This window comes from Scyliorhinus torazame, chromosome 18 (genome assembly GCF_047496885.1).
Source record: "Scyliorhinus torazame isolate Kashiwa2021f chromosome 18, sScyTor2.1, whole genome shotgun sequence".
NCBI lineage: Eukaryota > Metazoa > Chordata > Chondrichthyes > Carcharhiniformes > Scyliorhinidae > Scyliorhinus > Scyliorhinus torazame.
The window spans coordinates 147,555,324-147,577,209 of NC_092724.1; the positions used below are offsets into that span (position 1 = coordinate 147,555,324).

Here is a 21,886-nt window from a genome sequence, read left to right on the forward strand (position 1 = left end):
TGGAGTTAGGGGTGTCCTTGAGGGTGAAGGCTCCAATGCGGAATCCAGATGTCACTGCGCCATGGGGAGTGTGCCCCCTGGAGGAGGCATCTTCACTGAGGGGGAAATCAGGAGAAGCAAGCTTGGGGGGGGGGGGGGGGCAGGTGGCCAGGGTAGGTGCAGACTGTGGACCAGACACAGAGGGGGCTTGGTGCTGTGCAATGGGGAGAAGGACACAGAGATCAATAGCAACCAATTCTTCAAAGGAGAAGGCCCTACCCTGCGTAAAGAGTGTACAGGTAGAGGAAACCTTCAGCTTTCAGAGCGCCACTGCCTTTACTGAGGGAAACAGTGCAAAATGCTGGCCGGAGAGATCAGTTCTAATTATATCTCTGGGCAACTGGGGCGAAATTCTCCCCCAACAGCGCGATGTCCGCCGACTGGCGCCAAAAACGGCGCCAATCAGACGGGCATCGCGCCGGCCCAAAGGTGCGGAATGCTCCGCATCTTTGGGGGCCGAGCCCCAACATTGAGGGGCTAGGCCGGCGCCGGAGGGATTTCCGCCCCGCCAACTGGCGGAAATGGCGTTTGTTGCCCTGCCAGCTGGCGGAAATGGCGTTTGTTGCCCCGCCAGCTGGCGCGGAAATGCGGCGCATGAGCGGGAGCGTCAGCGGCCGCCGACAGTTTCCTGCGCATGCGCAGTGGGGAGAGTCTCTTCCGCCACCGCCATGGTGGAGGCCGTGGCGGAGGCGGAAGGGAAAAAGTGCCCCCACGGCACAGGCCCGCCCGCGGATCGGTGGGCCCCGATCGCGGGCCAGGCCACCGTGGGGGCACCCCCCGGGGTCAGATCGCCCCGCCCCAGGACCCCGGAGCCCGCCCACGCCGCCTGGTCCCGCCGGTAAATACCAGCTTTGATTTACGCCGGCGGGACAGGCAATTTCTGGGCGGGACTTCGGCCCATCCGGGCCGGAGAATTGAGCGGGGGGTCCCGCCAACCGGCGCGGCCCGATTCCCGCCCAATCTCCGGTACCGGAGACTTCGGCGGGGACGGGGGTGGGATTCACGGCGGCCAACGGCCATTCTCTGACCCGGCGGGGGGTCGGAGAATGACGCCCCTGATTCCTGTCACCCTGAAAGTGAGCGCGGCCATGAGATTTTATGCTTTGGGGTCATTCCAGGCACCTTCGTGGTATATACCAAGCACTGCATCAAGGTCATGACAGATGCAAACTTCAGGCGAGTGAGTGACTTCATCACCTTCAGTCCATAGAGTCACAGAGTTTTACAGCAAGGAACGAGGCCCTTCAGCCCAGCGTGAGGCTCGTCAGACTGAGAGGGAAAGAGCATTTGGGTGTAATGCAGAATTCGCATTTTAAGGTGCTATAGACCCCTTGCATATAGACATGAAGGTTCCAGTGGCGTTTGTGAATCATAGAAGGATTCACTCCTTCAATGTCCGACTAGTTTATGATCATCACCAAAGGATGATGCAGGTGTGTGTGCGATATCCTGGGTGTTGTCACAATGCACGGTTGTTCTTCCCTGCACTGTAATTGGAGCGATGGATTTTGGAGACAAGGGCTATCCGTTGAAGAGAAGGTTCATGGTCCCTGTGAAAAATCCATGGACAGAGGCTCAGCTTCATCAGTCGGCCCAAAATGAGGTTCGGATGCCTGGACCAGGCAGGTGAAGCTTTGCAATATGCCTGGAGCTTGCTAATTGTCATGGTCTGCTGCACCCTACAGAACCTCGCCCTCCAGAGAAGGGAGGCCCTGACACAGGAGGATGGAGTTGAATGGCCTGTATCCTCTGATGTCAAGTCTGAGGATGATTTGGAGGACCAAAAAGAGCCAGGTCGACCAGCTGAGGGCCAAAGAGACGTAGGAGTCTCTCACAATGAGAAACTCACGTAAGAATGTGGATCACTTCTTCCAACAAGAACTTTGCCTCGCAACGCTTCTATATCTGTCACTCCAAGCCATCATCAGCGGGGCTGGTCGCCCATATGCCAACAGCTGACCAAGATTGAAGATGGTCGCTGGGATACACACAACCAAAAATCCCCTGGATAACTGTCCATTAAGCCAACCTTCAACCAGGGAACTGCACACACTACCAACATCCACACCATTAACAACATTCACTCCGTCCAACACCAACAGACTGTGGCATCAGTGTGCACCATCTACAAGGTGCACTGCAGTAACTCACAATGGCTCATTTGACAGCACCTTCCAAACCCGCCAATTATCGGGTGCCCACGCGATCGCCGCTGCGCCGGTCGGGGGCCGTTGAAAGCGCCCCCCCCCCGGCGATTCTCCGGGCCTTGACGGGCCGAGTGCCTGCCGAGTTCAGCCGCGTCCCGCCTGCGTGGGTTACGTATGGTCCCACCCGGCGGGACCTCGGAGCTCTGTCTGCAGGGGCCATCCTGGTGGGGGGTGGGGGGTTATCCGACCTTGGGGGGGGGGGGCCTCCACAGTGGCCTGGCCCGCGATCGGGGCCTACCGATCGGCGGGCAGGCTAGTTTCGTTCTTCCGCGCCGGAGACGGGAACCCACGCACGTCGGCCATGGCGCGCCGGGTTTAGTCCGCCAGAGCTGCGGACACCACTCCGGCGCCACACTAGCTCCCGAGGAAGGGGTGGATACCTGCCACTTGAGGCCCATTGACGCCCGAGTGGTTGGCGCCACTTTTCATGCCGGCGTCAGAACTTGCCCACGGGATTGGAGAATCCCGGCCCTTATCACTCCCTTATTATTGCTGCGTCAAACTCCTGCAACTCCCTTCCTAATGGCACTGTGGGTATATCTACACACTTGGACTGCAGCGGTTCAAGAAGACCGCTCACCATCACCTTCTCAAGGGCAATTAGGGATGGGCAACAAATGCTGGCCTAGCCAGTGAAAAAATAATAAAATAAAACAACAATACGTACACGCACATACTTGTTCACACACATTTAATAAAGATTATTAGCAAGATCTCTCACGTCGAAAAAAAAGTAACTGAGCATAAAAGCAAAATACTGCAGATGCTGAAAATCTGAAATAAAAAGGGAACATGCTGGAAATACTCAGCAGGCCTGGCAGTATCTGTGGAGAGAGAAAGCGAGCTATCGTTTTGAGTCTGCATGACTCTATAGAATCATAGAATCCCTGCAGTGCAGAAGGAGGCCATTCGGCGCACTGAGTCTGCACCGACCCTCCGAAAGATCACTCCACCCAGGTCCATTGCCCTGCCCACTTACCTGCCCTATTCCCGTAACCTAACCTGCACATCCCTGGGCACTAAGGGGTAATTTAGCTTGGCCAATCCACCTGCACATCGTTGGACTGTGGGACGATACCAGAGCACCCAAACGAAACCTTCGCAGATACGGGAATGCATGTAGACTCCACACAGTCACCCAACGCTGGAATTGAACATGGGTCCCTGGTGCTGTGAGGCAGCAGTGCTAACCACTGTGCCACCGAGCACCGCCTCTTGCTTAGACCTCCACTGACACTGCCAGACCTGCTGGGTTTTTCTCGCATTTGTTGTTTTTATGTAAGTAAATGAGCACCTTTGTTCTCCCACGTGTGTGTACTGTGATTTGTTTAATATTTCCAGGTGCAGCACCGAGATACTCCAACCTTCACTGCCAGTAACACTAGACATTGGCGGTTGTCCCTTTGCCTGCGATGACCTTGGAGGGCGTCTTCTGGTCACCTGAGGCCAAGTGCTCCCCGGCGTGGCGAGGGTCTCCTGTACAGTGAGAGGTTTCTCCACTGTTGTGTCGTCCATAGGCACTGACGTCGCTGGCCAAGGGCTAGAGGCTAGACTGACCCCATCAGAGCATCCATATCCTCTGGACGCTCCGCCAGATCTACACACACCTCCTACTGTCTGTTCAACATCTGCTGCCTTACTGAGAACTCCAGAGGCTCATCATCAGCCTCGAGCGCAGCATCTAGCTCGTCACCACCACACTTCGGAGTGCGGGAGGCCTGAACTATCTCAGCTTGCAGCTAGTTTGGAGATTGTGTGGTTCCCATTTGGCTCACGCACCCAAACCCACTGAGGTGTGAGTAGCTGAGTTGGTGTTAGGTGAGGCTCCAGGCTGGGATGGTGCGCGGTCTGAGCTTTCTTCCTCTTTCTCAGAGATTAACACCGGTCCCTCAGGCCTGCTCGCTTCAAGTGCCGGCCTGTGGGAGAACAGAGCTTCTCGGACACAAACCGTCGGCATGGAATCAGTTACCTATGGTCACCGCCTCTCATCTTTCAGACAACACATTCCTTCCTCCAAGGGCGGCACAGTAGCACAGTGGTTAGCACAGTTGCTTCACAGCTCCAAGATCCCAGGTTGGGTCATTGTCTGCACGTTCTCCCCGTGTCTGTGTGGGTTTCCTCCGGGTGCACCGGTTTCCTCCCACAGTCCAAAGATGTGCAGGTTAAGTGGATTGGCCATGCTAAATTGCCCTTCGTGTCCAAAAAGGTTAGATGGGGTTACTGGGTTATGGGGATAGGGTGGAGGTGTGGACTTAGGAAGGGTGATATTTCCATGGGCCGCTGCAGACTCGATGGATCGAATGGTCTCCTTCTGCACTGTAAATTCTATGATCTATGATCTGTGATCGATCAGTGCTCCAAGTCATAAACCCACCCTCCGCTCTCACCTTTCCCTCTCTCCACACCTCCTTCCCAGAGCGAGCTGTCGCCCCATGGATTCTCACCTCCTGTCAATCTCCAGCCTCTCTGTGGCCAGTGAATCCCACCCCCCCCCCTCCCCCAGTGTCTGACCAGCTGCAGAATCTCCTTCTCCAGTGGAGTCATACATTCCAGGTTCGACACCACCCCCCCCGCCCCCCTCCCCCACCGCCAATCCTCAACCTCCCACAGACACTGTGAGCCGGCCCTCTTCCTGTCTCATCCCCCGAAAGATCAAGCCCTTATGGTTGATTCCATCATGTATATTGCTTGACGCCACCGCTTGGCAATGCCCCTTGCGACTGACCCATCCATTCACTTCAGACCCCACCCTAATGCTCCGGATTCATACAGGGTGGCATGGCTGCCTAATTCCTCCTTCTGGCTGTGGCCCAATCATTAGCCTATTCGCCACTTGCCATACATAACAACTTCACATCCTCATAGTTATGTGCGCACACCAGAGAGAAGGTTTGCCACTCGGCCTGGCTCAGCCTCTTGCTACACTGCAACCCACATCTTCCAGATGACCCCACCGCTGTGGATCTGCTTTTCCACGTCAAATTCTGGCTGGATTGGTCTGGTGAGGAGGTTTCCTCCTGCGGCAGCAGAACCTCCCCCCTGGAGATACATCACCAAACCATGAGGCCGGCCGGCCCACTTGTTGGGTCCTTCATTGCTGCTGGTAGCTAAATGAAATGAAAATGAAATGAAAATCGCTTATTGTCACGAGTAGGCTTCAATGAAGCTACTGTGAAAAGCCCCTAGTCGCCACGTTCCGGCGCCTGTTCGGGGGTAAAGCAAAGGTAATGGATCATTCTGGTTTAGCTGTGGGGATGGGCAGATTTCCTCCTTGGCACTGGGTCAGCCAGAAGACACAACTGGTAAAAAAGACACAAGCATGACCCCAGTTGTACTGTCCTGCTGATTCTCCACTACTTAACTCACAGTTTTTAATGTTGCCTTTTCACAATTTTTCTGCTTAGGTTGATCAGGCCATCTTCTGGGCCTGGGAAGCAGAAGAGAATAAGTACATGTCATGGAGTTGCAAACCCCATGGTGTTTGCTTAACCCAGACTTCCGATCAGGTCTCCCCACTTGGAAATCCTGCCCCAGTAAATATCGAGGCCATTGAGGCTGCTTTGTTACTTCGCTAGTTTAAAACTAGGACAGCACGGTAGCACAAATGATTAGCACTGTGGCTTCACTGCGCCAGTGTCCCAGGTTCGATTCCCTGCTGGGTCACTGTCTGTGCGGAGTCTGCACGGTCTCCCCGTGTCTGCGTGGGTTTCCTCCGGGTGCTCCAGTTTCCTCCCACAGTCCAAAGACGTGCAGGTTAGGTGGATTGGCCATGATAAATTGCCCTTAGTGACCAAAAAAAGTTAGGAGGGGTTATTGGGTTACGGGGATAGGGTGGAAGTGAGGGCTTAAATGGGTCGGTGCAGACTCGATGGGCCAAATGGCCTCCTTCTGCCCTGTATGTTCTATGTTCTTAAAGTATTTGTCTGAATTCGGAACCTGGAGAAGCAGGAGTATTCCTACCAACCCCCCAGTAAAGCCATCAATACCACCGGCCAGCACTCACCTTTACCCTCTGACCTCTACCCCGCTCATGACCTTGGCTCCCTATCAATCCCAACACCACTGCTCCCCTCCCTCAAGATCACTGTTACTCTCCCATAGGGCTACTGCTAGCCTTTTGAGTTATCTTTGAAGTTATCTTGGCTCTTTTGTTGAGGTGCTGATACCATTAGTTCATTTGCACCTGGTTTGCCACCGCCATCTGACCTAGCCGAGGCAGTGACAGAAGCCATAGCAAACTGCACCTCAAAGGTAATGTAAGATAAACTGGCTTCAGTAAATACTTGAAGAACTTGGCTGTATTTATTTTGTAAATTCCCATTGGAAAGCAAAAGTGACGCAAAAGCACCAAGCAATCTGAAGTCTTTTCGAAAAAAAACAAGAATTAACGTGATGTTTTGTCTCGTCTTGATGTGAAGAAACAGCAACATGTTGAGCGGGCCAGTCATAAATGTGGAACTACTTCTCTGTTGTAATCTGGCTGTGCCTACTCGAGTCTAATTTGCGCCAGACTTCAAGATGAAAATGTAGTCATGGTGCAGAGTAATAATAGCGGCGAGGGATGGGTTGCGTCAATCAACCACAAAACAGCTTGATTCCAGTCAAGTCAACCACCCAAAGATTCCTTATTGTGTTTATGCTTTTGCTGTGAATGGAGGAAAGTTGTAAGAGCTGTTACCGTTTAACAGGTGCCCTAGTAAAAGCTGTGCGTAATCCAAGATGCATGACGAAGCACATCAAAGTTTGGCCTGGGATTACATTAAAATTTGTTTGGCTTTCCTGCTTGACGTTTTTGCTCACAGACACTAAAAATTTGCTTTGAAAAATAAAACCAAATGTATGATCTGTTGGAAATGCTCCAGCGTAAGCTTATTCTTTTTGGTGTTTGTTTAGCAACAACAGCTTGCATTTATACAGCACATTTCGTATCGTAAAACATCCCAAGATGCTTCGTAGGGAAGACGATCAAATGAAATCTAACACCGAGCTACATCAGTAGAGCCTCGCACAGCAGCCTGCTCAAAGGTAAAAGCAAAATACATCGGGGACTGGAAATCTGCAATAAAAACGGAAAATGCTGGAAAAACTCTGGCAGCATCTGCGGAGGGAGAAACAGAGTTGGCGTTTCGAGTCATGCCTGGGGTGGCACGGTGGCACAGTGGTTAGCACTGTTGCCTCACAGCTCCAGGGTGCCAGGCTCGCTTCCTGGCTTGGGTCACGGTCTGTGACGAGTCTGCACGTTCTCCCCGTGTCTGCGTGGGTTTCCTCCGGGTGCTCCATGGGTACTGTGGTAGTCTGTGTAGAGGTATTACGGTACCTGGTAATGCTGGAACACCATTGGTAGATATTGTATGTTTCCTATTGGTCAAGCTGTATGGTAACTCCGCCCTGCAAGGCGGGGTATAAGAGCCCATGCCGCCCCAGCAGCCTTCATTCTGTACCTGAGATGCTGGGGGAAACATCTAGCTTACTAAAGCCTTCAGTTGGACTACAACTTTGCTTTAGTGATCATTGATCGTGCATCAGGTACTAACAGTACAAAGATGTGCAGGTTAGGTGGATTGGCCACGCTAAATTGCCCTTAATGTCCAGAAAGGTTAGATGGGGTTACTGGGTTACGGGAATAGGGTGGAAGGTGTGGGCTTAAGTAGGGTGCTCTTTCCAAGGGCCGGTGCAGACTTGATGGGCCGAATGGCCTCCTTCTGCGCTGTAAACATTATGATTCTAAGATTCTATGTTAGCTTGTTCAAAGAAGTAGGTTTTAAGGAGCATCTCAAAGGAGGAGAGAGAGAGGTGGAGAGGCTGATGGAGAGGACTGCAGACCAAAGAGGCACAATCTACCGTTCTGGAATCTGGGTTCAGTGTCGGAAATGGAAGTGAGAGTGATTTCCGCTGCCAAGGGGGGTGGGGTGCGGATCAGCTGTCCACGCGCAATCATGGAGCACAGTGAATCTCATGGCAGGGGCAGGCAGCAAATCTCCATCCCCACCATTACCTCATGGGCTCAAAGGACCGGTCACCATATTTAAAAGGCATCCTGCAGATGCCCATTCACTGCAGGAGCTTGGGTTGGCCTGTCATTGAACACTGTACTAGAATGCCCCAGAGAAGAAAACAACATGGGTCTTCACAGTTAAGCAAAGCCTCCCTGAAGAATATCCAACTGGCTGCCCAGGAAAGTCGGGAGGTGCTGTTACCCTGGGATGGCAGCAGGGGGCCCTCCTAGCTGACCATGTCGGCAAGGACAGAGGTCGCAGCAGAGGTTAGTACCCATGGAGGCCAGTACAAAAATGCCCAAGCAATGTCAGGCGAGGATGAATGATCTGCTATGCTCAGCAAGGGTGAGAGCCCAGTCTGCTCTCCCACTGCAAGCTGACACTTAGGTGACTCAGGTCATCAGGCAGTCTCAATCTGCGAGTGCACATGGATGTCACACAGGTGTTTGGATTGCCGCGCTCAGCAACAATTGGGACATTTGCACTCAATGTGCATGTGTCAGCCACTTCATTCCCTCAATCTTATATCAGTTGCAGGCCATCCAGTTGCCTCATGATTATTAGCGTGACCCTTTAGTCAGATCACCTTGAACTCCACCCATCCAATAAAAACATCTTCCACTTCAGTTTATCAGTTTAACATTGAACGCATTGCATTGTTGTTACTCGAAGAAAGCTGCGTTCCAGATGATATTGAGAAGCAGCTGACGGCACTGGATACAGCAAAGTCTACAAGCCCTGACAATATTCTGTTCCAGTAAAGCTTCAACACTGGCATCTTCCCAGCAATGTGGAAAATTGATGCAGGTATGTCCTATGCACAAGAAACAGGACAAATCCAACCTGGATAGTTACCGTCCCACCAATCTATTCTCAATGATCAGGAAAGCGAAGGAAGCGGTCAGCAACAGTATTTTCGAGCGGCTCTTACTCAGCAATAACCTGCTCGCTGAAGCTCACTCTGGGTTTCACCAGGGTCACTCAGTTCTTGACCTCATTGCAGCCTTGGTTCAAACATGGATAAAAGTGCTGAACTCCAGAGATAAGGTGAGAGTCACTGCCATTGACACAAAGACTGCATTTGACTGAGTATGGCACCAAGGAGCCCTAGCAACACTGCAGTCAATGGAAATCAGGGGGGAAACTCTTCAATGGTTAGAGTCAAATCTAGCACAAAGGAGGCTGGTTATGGTGGTTAGAGGTCAAGAATCTCAATTCCAGGACATTACTGCACGGGTTCCTCAGGGGAGTGTCCTCGGCCCAATCATCTTCAGCTGCTTCATCAATGACCTTCCAACATAAGGTCAGAAGTGGGGATATTTGCCCCTATGCAGCAAGACCTGAAATACATTCAGACTTGGGATGAAAAATGACAAGTGACTGTTATGGGCCAGGGTTTAGAGAACCCCAAAGTGTATCATGGAGTTTACCTGACCCACAACTTTCAATAGATTGTGGTATGGGGAGCACACGGCCCACTCTACAGGTGTGGTACAGCAGAAATGGAAAAGTATTTTTTAAAACAAAACAAAAATGTTTATTCTACAAACTCAAGTTAACCTTTTTAAAACATACAGTGAACATCTTAGCAACCATTGATTCAAATACAACCCCCAAAGACTACAACACTAAGTAAACCTTTAAGCTTTCCTTTTTAACATCCATACGACTTAAAAACAAAACCTTTATCAGGAACACATCAGGTTAAAGTCACTACTGAAAACATTTATAATTCTGAATTCACCTATCAAGAGATAGACTTTTGATGGCAGAGAGAACAGCAGTACACCTGCTTGGTCTGGCGTCAGCTCCAACACTGAAAACGAAACTAAAACACACCCTGCAGCAAACAGCCTAAAATGAAAATAAAAAGCTGACAGACAGCCGAGCTCCACCCACTCTCTTACATCACTGCAGTAGTAAACACCCATTTTTTAAAGGTACTCTCACTAAAGATATTTATATACATACCCATTTATAAACACCCATTTCTTAAAGGTACTCTCACATGACACCTCCCCCCAAGAGAAAAAAATAAACCATCAACTTCAAGATGGTTTCATTTTTCACCTTTTCACTATTCTTTAAGAAATGCACACAGTAAATATATTTTTTCATTTCAAAAAACAACACACGCAAACAGGTATAATAATATACTCCATTTTTTTTTTGTTCTTCTTCCTCCAACTGAAATCCTTCTCAATTGACAGTCTCTTTGAACAAGAAGGCCTCTGCACGATCCGTCCATTTCTCTACACCTTGGCATTTCTCTTTAAAGTCAGATACTTTAGTTCAATCTGATCACAGAGTCCCTTGCAATTCTCCAACACAGGAACATTGGTTATCACTGCTTTCAGGCAGCCTGTTGAAAGTCCGCTGTCCATTGAAATTTTCGACGTTTCTTCAGCAAGTCCATCAGTGGAGCAATCACGCTACAAATCGTTTTGCACAAATGTTCGATCAAATCCACTCATGCCAAGAAATCGCATTATTTCCCTTCATGTTGAGGGCGTTGGAATCTCCGCAATGAAAGTGACTTGGGCTTTTCCAAATTCATTTTTGGCAAGGTTTACCACCAAACCCACCTCCTGAAGGTGATCGAATAACTCCATCAGATGTTTTAAATGTTCTGTCCTTGTCTGGCTGAAAATTACCAGATCGTCGATGTATACCGCACAATTGGGTAATCCTGAAACGATTTTGTTAGTTAACCGTTGAAATGTGGCTGAAGCATTTTTCATGCCAAATGGCATAACTTTGAATTGGTATATACCATCTGGAGTCACAAAAGCTGAAATCTCCTTCGCCCTTTCGGTAAAGGTACCTGCCAGTAACCTTTAAGTAAATCCAGTTTGGAAATCAAAGCTGATTGTCCCACTTTCTCAATGCAATCCTCCAAACGTGGGATAGGATAAGGGTCCGTTCTTGTAACTGCATTAACCTTTCTATAGTCCACACACAACCGTTGGGTACTGTCCGGTTTTGGTACCATCACTGTGTGTGAGCTCCATTGGCTACAACCCACTTCAATTATGCCATTTTTAAGCATACTCTCAATCTCTTTGTTAACCTGTGCCAATTTTAAAGTGTTAAGTCTATATGGATTTTTTTTAACTGGAACAGCATTTCTCAATCTACATCATGTATAGCTATTTTAGTGCTTCCCAATTTATCTCCACAAATATGTCCAAGTGATATCAATAACTCTTTCAGGTCAGTCCATTTTTCCTCTGGAAGGTAACTCAACAATTTATCCCAATTATTAAGAATATCCTCGTTTTCCAATTTAATTTGAGGTATGTCAAATTCACAGTCATCTGGATTTGGTTCGTCACTTTGAGTTAGAATCATTAAAACCTCCTCCTTTTTCTCTCCTTCCCTTTCAAAGTACCTTTTAAGCATATTCACATGACACACGGTGAGTTTTCCTTCTATCTGGTGTTTTTACCACATAATTCACCTCACTTAATTTCCTTTCAATCTGATATGGTCCACAAAACCTTGCTTTTAAAGGTTCACCTACCACTGGCAACACTTTATCTCCACTGGCAAAACTATAACTTTGGATTTCTTGTCCGCTACCCGTTTCATCACATTTTGTGCAACTTTTAAATGTTGTCTAGCCAATTCACCTGCTCTATTTAATTGTTCCCTAAAATTTGACACGTAATCCAATAACGTAATTTCCGATTTCTCACTCACCAATTTTTCCTTAATCAATTTAAGTGGTCCTTTTACCTCATGACCAAAAATTTGTTCAAAAGGACTAAATTTGGTTGACTCATTAGGTGCATCCCGAATTGCAAACAATACGAATGGAATTCCTTTATCCCAATCCTCTGGATAATCTTGACAATACGCCCTCAACATTGTCTTTAATGTCTTATGCCACCTTTCTAACGCTCCCTGCGATTCTGGATGGTACGCAGTTGATGTAAATTGTTTTATTCCTAAGCTATTCATAACTTCTTTGAATAACCTTGAGGTAAAATTTAATCCTTGATCCGATTGTATTTCTGTGGGTAGTCCATATCTAGTAAAGAATTTAAGTAACTCCTCCACAATCTTTATAGCTGTAATATTACGTATTGGAATGGCCTCTGGAAACGTAGTAGACACATCTATTATTGTCAAAAGATATTGATTCCCACTTTTTGTTTTCGGAAGCGGTCCTACGCAATCAATTAGGACCCTTGTAAAAGGTTCCTCAAATGCTGGAATGGGTATTAAGGGTCCTGGTTTTATCACTGCTTGACGGTTCCCTATCACTTGACATGTGTGACATGATTGACAAAATTTAACTACATCGTTATGTAGTCCAGATCAATAAAAATGTTTTTGTATTTTAGCTTGATTTTTCGTTATTCCCAAATGACCTCCCACTAGTACCTCATGTGCAACTCACAATACCTCCTTTCTATACCCTACCAGCAGTACTACTTGAACTTCTGCCCACTTTTCATCCGCCTGCATCTGTAAAGGTCTCCATTTTCTCAACCAGACATCACTTTTACGGTAATAACACTCTGGTATACACGCAGATTCCTCTTCAGTATATGCTTTCTGATACATCCGTTTTATTTCTACATCTTTTTGTTGTAACTCCGCCAATTTTCCTGAACTAAATATATCCGCCTCATCCTCCACCTGTTCTTGTTCTTTTTCAACCATCTGATCAAAAATAATTTCTGATAATTGCAATTCAACTTCATCGTCACTCTTTGATTTCTCCTCTTGTCTTAACCTGTGACTTTGCGACCTTGTCACTACACAATCTGGAAAAATCCCAGGATATTCGTCCTTCAACACTTCAGTTGTCTGATTTTCCACTGGCTTATCAACCACAGTAGGCATCACTCCCACCTGCGATCCAGCTATATCATTATCCAAGATTAACTGTATTCCTGGACAAGATAGTTTCTCAATTACTCCTACTACCACTTCACCACTCTTCACTGGACTTCCCAACCTTACCTTATATAATGGAACACTACGCCTCTCACCCTGAATTCCACATATTGCCACCTTTTCTGGCAACATTCTTTCCAAACTACATAACTCCTCATCCCTTACCATTAAAGATTGACTAGCTCCCGTATCTCTTAAAATTGTGCCTTCTTTACCTGCTCCTCCTGATACACATGAGTAAACTTTACCCACACAAGTAAATTATTTAAAGAGATCTGGCACCTTCTTATCAATCACCTCTTGATCAGGCTGTACAATCTTTTGCACCTCCTTCGCTTCACTTGGGCTTTCCTTTACCACTTTAACAAACCCCACTGTCTTATCCTGTTTTACCACATCAGCCTTCCCAGTGCTTTTCTTCAACCACCAACACTGTGACTTTACATGGCCTAGTTTATTACAGTGAAAACATTTGAAACTTTTCATTTCTTTTCCACCCTCCTGGATTTCTTTTTTAATCTGAGGTACACTCTCCTTATTATCTCCCATCAGTTCACCTTTACCACTTGATTATTTCTCATGTTCCCAGTTTCTATCCCATACAGGCTGAAACTGATGTCGGAAACCAAGCTTTGATTTATGAACTAATTCATAATTATCTGCTATTTCTGCTGCTAACCTCGCAGTTTTAACCCTCTGTTCGTCCACATGAGTTTTCACTAAATCAGGAATTGAATTTTTAAACTCCTCCAAAAGTATAATTTCTCTGAGAGCTTCATACATTTGGTCTATTTTCAAAGCCCTTATCCACCTATTAGTGAGAGGCACCATGGTTTTTTGAAGGGGAGGTCGTGTCTCACTAACTTGATAGAGTTTTTCGAAGAGGTCACAAAGATGATTGATGCAGGTAGGGCAGTGACTGTTGTCTATACGGACTTCAGGAAGACCTTTGACAAGGTCCCTCATGGTAGACTCATACAAAAGGTGAAGTCACACGGGATCAGGGGTGAGCTGGCAAGGTGGATACAGAACTGGCTAGGTCATAGAAGGCAGAGAGTAGCAATGGAAGGGTGCTTTTCTAATTGGAGGGCTGTGACTAGTTGTGTTCCACAGGGATCAGTGCTGGGACCTTTGCTGTACGTAGTATATATAAATGATTTGGAGGAAATTGTAACTGGTCTGATTAGTAAGTTTGCAGACGACACAAAGGTTGGTGGAATTGCGGATAGCGATGAGGACTGTCAGAGAATACAGCAGGATTTAGATCGTTTGGAGACTTGGGCGGAGAGATGGCAGATGGAGTTTAATCCGGACAAATGTGAGGTAATGCATTTTAACGTCTAATGCAGGTAGGGAATATACAGTGAATGGTAGAACCCTCAAGAGTATTGAAAGTCAGAGAGATCTAGGTGTACAGGTCCACAGGTCACTAGAAGGGGCAACACAGGTGGAGAAGGTAGTCAAGGAGGCATACGGCATGCTTGCCTTCATTGGCCGGGGCATTGAGTATAAGAATTGGCAAGTCATGTTGCAGCTTTCTAAGAACATAAGAACATAAGAACTAGGAGTAGGAGTAGGCCATCTGGCCCCTCGAGCCTGCTCCACCATTCAATGAGATCATGGCTGATCTTTTGTGGACTCAGCTCCACTTTCCGGCCCGAACACCATAACCCTTAATCCCTTTATTCTTCAAAAAACTATCTATCTTTATCTTAAAAACATTTAATGAATGAGCCTCTACTGCTTCACTGGGCAAGGAATTCCATAGATTCACAACCCTTTGGGTGAAGAAGTTCCTCCTAAACTCAGCCCTAAATCTACTTCCCCTTATTTTGAGGCTATGCCCCCTAGTTCTGCTTCCACCCGCCAGTGGAAACAACCTGCCCGCATCTATCCTATCTATTCCCTTCATAATCTTATATGTTTCTATAAGATCCCCCCTCATCCTTCTAAATTCCAACGAGTACAGTCCCAGTCTACTCAACCTCTCCTCATAATCCAACCCCTTCAGCTCTGGGATTAACCTAATGAATCTCCTCTGCACACCCTCCAGTGCCAGTACGTCCTTTCTCAAGTAAGGAGACCAAAACTGAACACAATACTCCAGGTGTGGCCTCACTAACACCTTATACAATTGCAGCAGAACCTCCCTAGTCTTAAACTCCATCCCTCTAGCAATGAAGGACAAAATTCCATTTGCCTTCTTAATCACCTGTTGCACCTGTAAACCAACTTTTTGCGACTCATGCGCTAGCATTCTTTCCTTAAATTTCTAAACCTTTGTCTGTAGGCTTCAGGCACCAGTTCATTTGCATCTAAGATGGATTTTTTCACCTCCTCATACATCCCAGATACCTCCTCTGGTAGTGATGCAAATACTTCACTAGCCCTACCTATCAGCTTTGTTTGAATCAGTAATACCCACATGTCCTGTGGCCATTTCATTTGTTTAGCTACCTCCTCAAATTAAATGAAAAAGGCTTCCACTTCCTTCTCGTCAAACCTTGGCAATGCTTGGACATATTTAAATAGATTCCCACCAAGCCTTCAACTATGACACTATTTCTCACTATCCTCATCACTATCATCCAACTGTACGTTTCCCTTTATGCCTGCCAATTTTAACTGACTGTCATGTTTCATGGCCATTTTCTGAAGTTCAAACTCTCTCTCTTTATCTTTTTCCCTGATCTGTACCTCCCTTTCTCTTCCTTTTTCCTCTCTATCTCTTTCGTATTCAAGCTGCTTTCATTCTTTCTCATGTTCCAGTTGTTTGATTTGCAACTGAATTTTTGCCATTTCCAAATGAGTCAACTGTATCTCAGGCAACTTTACATGCTCAGCCACCGCCATAATTACCTCATCTTTTCGCATTTTGTCAGGTAATGTTAACTGCAATGTTTTTTGCCAAATCTAACAGTCTGCTTTTAGTCTCAGTCCGCAAGGTACTGCGTGTCTCCACCCCCAAAAATTTCAGAGCCTCTGAAGGAGCCATTGTCCACAACACACTCCCTACTTAAACTAAAATAACACACCTGAAACACAACCACAATATGCTCAGCCCTCACTGTCTTTAAGTTCACTAAGCCAATCCAATAGATAGACTTTTATCCTGGATGAGCCCCCAATTTGTTATGGGCCAGGGTTTAGAGAACCCCAAAGTGTATCATGGAGTTCACCTGACCCACAACCTTTTATAGGTTGTGGTATGGGGAGCACACGGCCCACTCTTGGTGTGGTGCAGCAGAAATGGATAAGTATTTTTTGAAACAAAACAATGTTTATTCTATGAACTCAAGTTTACCTTTTTAAAACATAGAGTGAACATCTTAGCAACCATTAATTCAAATACAACCCACAAAGACTACAACACTAAGTAAACCTTTAAGCTTTCCGTTTTAATATCCATACGATTTAAAAACAAAACCTTTATCAGAAGCCCATCAGGTTAAAGTCACTTCTGAAAACATTTATAATTCTGAATTCACCAAATGATCAAGAGATGGTCTTTTGATGGCAGAGAGAACAGCAGTACACCTGCTTGGTCTGGCTTCAGCTCCAACACTGAAAACGAAACTAAAACACGCCCTGCAGCAAACAGCATAAAACAAAAGTAAAAAGCTGACAGACAGCCCAGCTCCACCCACTCTCTGACATCACTGCAGTAGTAAACACCCATTTCTTAAAGGTACTCTCACACGACATGACATTCACGCCATAAGAGTCAGGAAATTACCATCTTCACCAAGAGAGAATCTAACAATCACCCCTTGACGTTCAATGGCATTACCATCACTGAATCCCCGATTATCAACATCCTGGGGTTATGACTGATCAGAAACTGAACTGGATGAGCCATATAAATACTGTGGCTATATGAGCAGGTCAGAGACTAGGACTCCTGCGGTGAATAACTCGCCTCCTGACTCTCCTGCCCACCATCTACAAGACACAAGTCAGGGTTGTGAAATGAAATGAAATGAAAATCGCTTATTGTCACAAGTAGACTTCAATGAAGTTACTGTGAAAAGCCCCTAGTCGACACATTCCGGCGCCTGTTCGGGGAGGCTGGTACGGGAATTGAACCGTGCTGCTGGCCTGCCTTGATCTGCTTTCAAAGCCAGCGATTTAGCCCTGTGCTAAACAGCCCCTAGAACACTCTCCATTTGCCTGGATGAGCGCAGCTGCAACAACACTTAAGAAACGCCACACCGTCCAGGAAAAAGCAGGCCACTTGATTGGCGCCCCTTCCACAGGCATTCATTCCCTTCACGACCGACACACAGTGGCAGCTGTGTGTACCATCTACAAGATGCACTGCAGCAACTCACTAAAGCTCCTTCGACAGCACCTTCCCAGCCCACAACCAATACCACCTGGAAGGACAAAGGCAGCAGATGCATGGAAATACCACCACCTGGATGTTTCCCTTCAAATCACTCAGCATCCTAACTTGGAAATATTTCGTTGTTCCTTCGCCGTCACTGGGTGAAAATCTTGGAACACCTTCCTAGCAACACCATTGGTGCACCTGCACCACATGGACAGTAGCGGTTCAAGAAGGCAGCTCACCACCACCTCCTCAAGGGCAATTAGGGCCGGGCAATAAATTCTGGCTTAGCCAGTGATGCCCACATTCCCATGAATTAATTTGAAAAATTCCGTCCAGGGATTCGGGCAACTGAAGGCACGGCCACCAACAGCGAAGCAATTAAAATCGAGACAATTAAAAAAGCAGAAGAGACTAGTGTTGGAGGAATGCAGAGATCTCAGAGGAATGCAGGGCTGAAGGAGATTACGAAGGTAGAGAGGGGTAAGGCGATGGAGGCATTTGAAATGAAGAATTTGACATTTTTACTATCATTGAGTATGACACTTTTACACAAAGAAAGAGAAAATTCTTGGTTGATCGATAGAAAGTGAGGTTCAATTCAACATTAGCAGGTCATTAAAACGGGCAACAGCGGGTACCCGTTGCCTGGTTTCCATTTTCTATCAGTGTGACACTTCTTTCCTGTAACATTTTGTTCAATGGATTTTGTTGCTCAAAGATGTATCCTCAGACCATGGAAGACCTGGTAAAATATGAACAAAAGTATATAGCTTTTTGCCACCTGTTCAGAGAAATGAATGGAAAAATTAAGGGTGAATTATGATCCTGTTGTCCGTAGAACGTGCTCATGTGTTCATCTCCAATATGTGTGTGGTCAAAGCAACGATGAAAATTCAAGCACTGTTGCCATGGGAACATTAACAAGAAAATGTACATGTGATATTTTAAATTGTGCTTGTACTTACCACACAAAAGGACAAATATTAACCCCGGGGGTGAGCTTTGCAAGATGATTATAAACTCCATTAAGCTGTAGTTTCTGGGAAGTGGGTGAATATTAGTGTCCACATATATGTGGCAGCAGGCAGTCAGACACTCCATTTACAGGCGAGTTACTGATTTACTTTTGTAGCACATTTAACAGCTGTTGCAAATTAGCTGAGGCCATATAAACATTAGTGATGTTACCCTGAAATAACCCAGTTGTGGAGCAAACTGAGCTTCGCCGTGGCACAGGCTTAATTGTGCTCTGCAGCAAAGTCAATTTACTTGCAGTTGTACACACAGCCTGTCACAGCTGAACGCAACTTGGCCACTCGGAATGCATGTGGCGAATCAAAGCTGCTGAGATGTGCCTTGTAATGGTGCCAATCTGCACACATCCTGATGATTACCGACACTTAAATGCGAAAGCTTCATATTGACATTTTCAGCTCACACCTCAATGGGGGCTGTTTAGCACAGAGCTAAATTGCTGGCTTTGAAAGCAGACCAATGCAGGCCAACAGCACGGTTCAATTCCTGTAACAGCCTCCCCAAACAGGTGCTGGAAATGTGGTGACTAGGGGATTTTCACAGTAACTTCATTTAAAGCCTACTTGTGACAAGAAGTCATTTTCATGTCTGTGTAAACATGTAGTGCAGTAATTTGGAGCAGAAGAATTGAATTCGACCAGCAGGCCACAAATTGAATCCCTGCTGCTTATGCAACCCGGGTAAAAGACTGCTCCCGCCTGATTCTCCTTGAAAATTCTTTTCATATTTATTCTTTTGAAAGGGCTTGATTCCTTTAACCTTCTTCCCCAAATACACGCCACCTATGAGAATACAGACGTGCTACCCACTCCTATGTTTCTCCCATTGTCAGTTGACTATAAGGTACACTACTGGGGCCTAAAGGATGACTAGCACATTGATTTTTCTTTCCCTGATTTGGAGACCCCCCGAGGCACGGACATCTCTCCTTTGCGCTCGGATCCACCAAAGGCGTGGATGAAAAGCTGAGGTAAAATGGGTGGAGATCCAGTATATCGAGATTCCTGGCCACCACTTTGGGTCTGCTGCAGCTTTCCAAGGGTATCTCCTGATGAGAGAAGAGAGCTTCTAGCTAGATTAGTTATCCAGGTGTTCATCTTGTGGAGTCCAACATTTTGAAACGTCCGTCCATTTAAAGCCTACTTGTGACAATAAGCGATTTTCATTTCATTTCATTTCAAAGCACGCTTTGGAGGCTGTGCCCAATTCTCTCAGGCTGGAGAATCCGAGAAGGAGCTTCTGGCAATCCTCCTTGCATCTCCAAGCAAGCAAGTGCCTCCACCTCAGGGTCAGCTGTACAGAATGCCTGCAGCTGGAGACCCATACAGCATTTACAGATAGATTTCTTGGATCTACAGTAGCAGCCAACTTTCCTATTCCACTTTTGGGCATAATACTGAGCACACACAGTTGCAACTGGAAGTAAGGACAAGTACAGGCCCAGTCAGGGATACCACACTCTGGGTATGCTGTGCCTGGCTTGTGTACACATGCAGCATACCTGAAATCCAAAAACCCAGTAATGTGGGGAAGCTTGAAACACCCTCCCTCCACCACTGGGATATCCCGGCCTGGGGTACCCATCCCATCCTTAATTTCCCATCCCCCAATCCTGTTGCAGGTAGCTTCCCACTCACCTCATGCAAATGCTAATGGGGAATTGAGGGGTGGGTTCCACCAACCCCCCCCCCCAACAATTCTCCAAGGCTGGTCTCACAATGAACATTAACAGCAGTAAGTTTCAAACGTTTCTGAATGGAAGGAATGGGGTCTGGTACTTACCTCCTCTTTCTCCAGGTCATTAGATTGGCCAAGGTTTTCGCCAATCCCATTGTTCAAGGATCTATTCCAAACTTTGAGGCTCTCCTGTCCCCTTCAAGCACCCTCCTTCTACCAGAGTGGCAGCAGCATCCTGAATCTCCTGAGGACTACAGGCAGAATTCCTAACAGGAATCCTGCTGAAAGTCCACCATGAATGTACAATAATCCCAGACCCAGCGCAGCAGAAGCTCAGCCCAGGTCTGTGGAGGGTGTGAAAAGGAAAATCCAGCTGTGTGCGTCTGTATTGAAAGGTACTGTGTGCCATACAGCTGGAGTTGGCCACTCAGAATGGTGAATAGTGCCAAGCAACCAATTTCCTACTCCTGGCGCAATTGAGTAGCGAGGTATCACAAAATTCCACGCAGGCAGTCCGTAAATTTCCTCAGATTCATATTTGAGACTGGGGTGGATTTTTGTCCCTAATTGCTGTGTGGTTTTAGAACTAGATGACTAGCCAGCCAGAAGCCTGAACTTAATATATGTTCAGCTTTCATTTTTCAGTCTTTGATGCTTCAATCCCTGAAATCCCAAAGTCATTTGTAAAAATTTGTAGAAATTTCTAGTGGGATTACACAGCCAGTAGTGTAATGATTCCAGCTCGGACTTGCCAACCAGATGGCCGCATGTTTGATTCCCAAAGTTGCTTTCACTCAATCCACCTGCTACAGCTGGGTTGAGTTTTGCTCCTGGTATGTACTTGCTATTTTTAAAGTGTAAGACCATGTAAAAGTGCCGTTATAAAAAGAGTTCTCTTCTCTCAAAGCTTTTCGGGCAGGAAATCGAAGATTAGTGTTGCCAGCGTTTCATCTGCCTGCTCTCAATAATTCTATCGAGGGGCAGCACGGTGGCGCTGTGGGTTAGCCCAGTTGCCTCACGGTGCCGAGGTCCCAGGTTCGATCCCGGCTCTAGGTCACTGTCCGTGTGGAGTTCGCACATTCTCCCCGTGTTTGCGTGGGTTTCGCCCCACAACCCAAAGATGTGCCGGCTAGATGGATTGGCCACGCTAAATTGCCCCTTAATTGGGAAAAAATGAATTGGGTACTCTAAATTTATTTTAAAAGAAATTTAAAAAAAAAAAATTCTATCGAGATCGGTCTTTCTTTTAAAGATTCTAATCTATAGTTCTCTGTGCCAGCTATTTTAAATCACAAAAGGTGGGGCATCATAACAACACAAGAAGACAGGCTAGTAAGATAAAGTAAGGAAGCTCATCGAGACCAAACGCTCCAAGAACAATCCATCATACCAATAGCAAGAACTTTCATTGATATAGAAATATCCCAAGGTACTTCGCTGGATTGTTAGCAAGCAAGAATTTGTCATTGAGTCACCTAAAGGGCAGGTGAGAGGGAGAGTTCAAGGGGAATTTTAAAGGAGGAGAGAGGCTTATAGAGAGAATAGCGGAGTTAAGGGCCAATGTGAAAGGTGTGGTTAAAATCCGGGTTAGCGTAAGAGGCTAGAACCAGAGGAACACAAAGAGATCTCCGAGGGTTGTAAAGCTGGAGGAGGTTACAGAAACATGCTGGAGATGCCATGGAGGGATTTGA

At 46.7% G+C, this 21,886-nt stretch overlaps 1 long non-coding RNA gene across 1 annotated transcript in view; it reads right to left on the minus strand.

Annotated features, from left to right (window-relative positions):
* Positions 1-18,693, minus strand: part of LOC140394865 (uncharacterized) — a 60,617-nt gene extending 41,924 nt beyond the window's left edge. The window contains exon 1 of the long non-coding RNA XR_011936052.1: positions 18,449-18,693. This is a non-coding gene — a long non-coding RNA (uncharacterized lncRNA). The remainder of the gene's footprint in view (positions 1-18,448) is intronic.
* Positions 18,694-21,886: the final 3,193 nt, after the last annotated feature.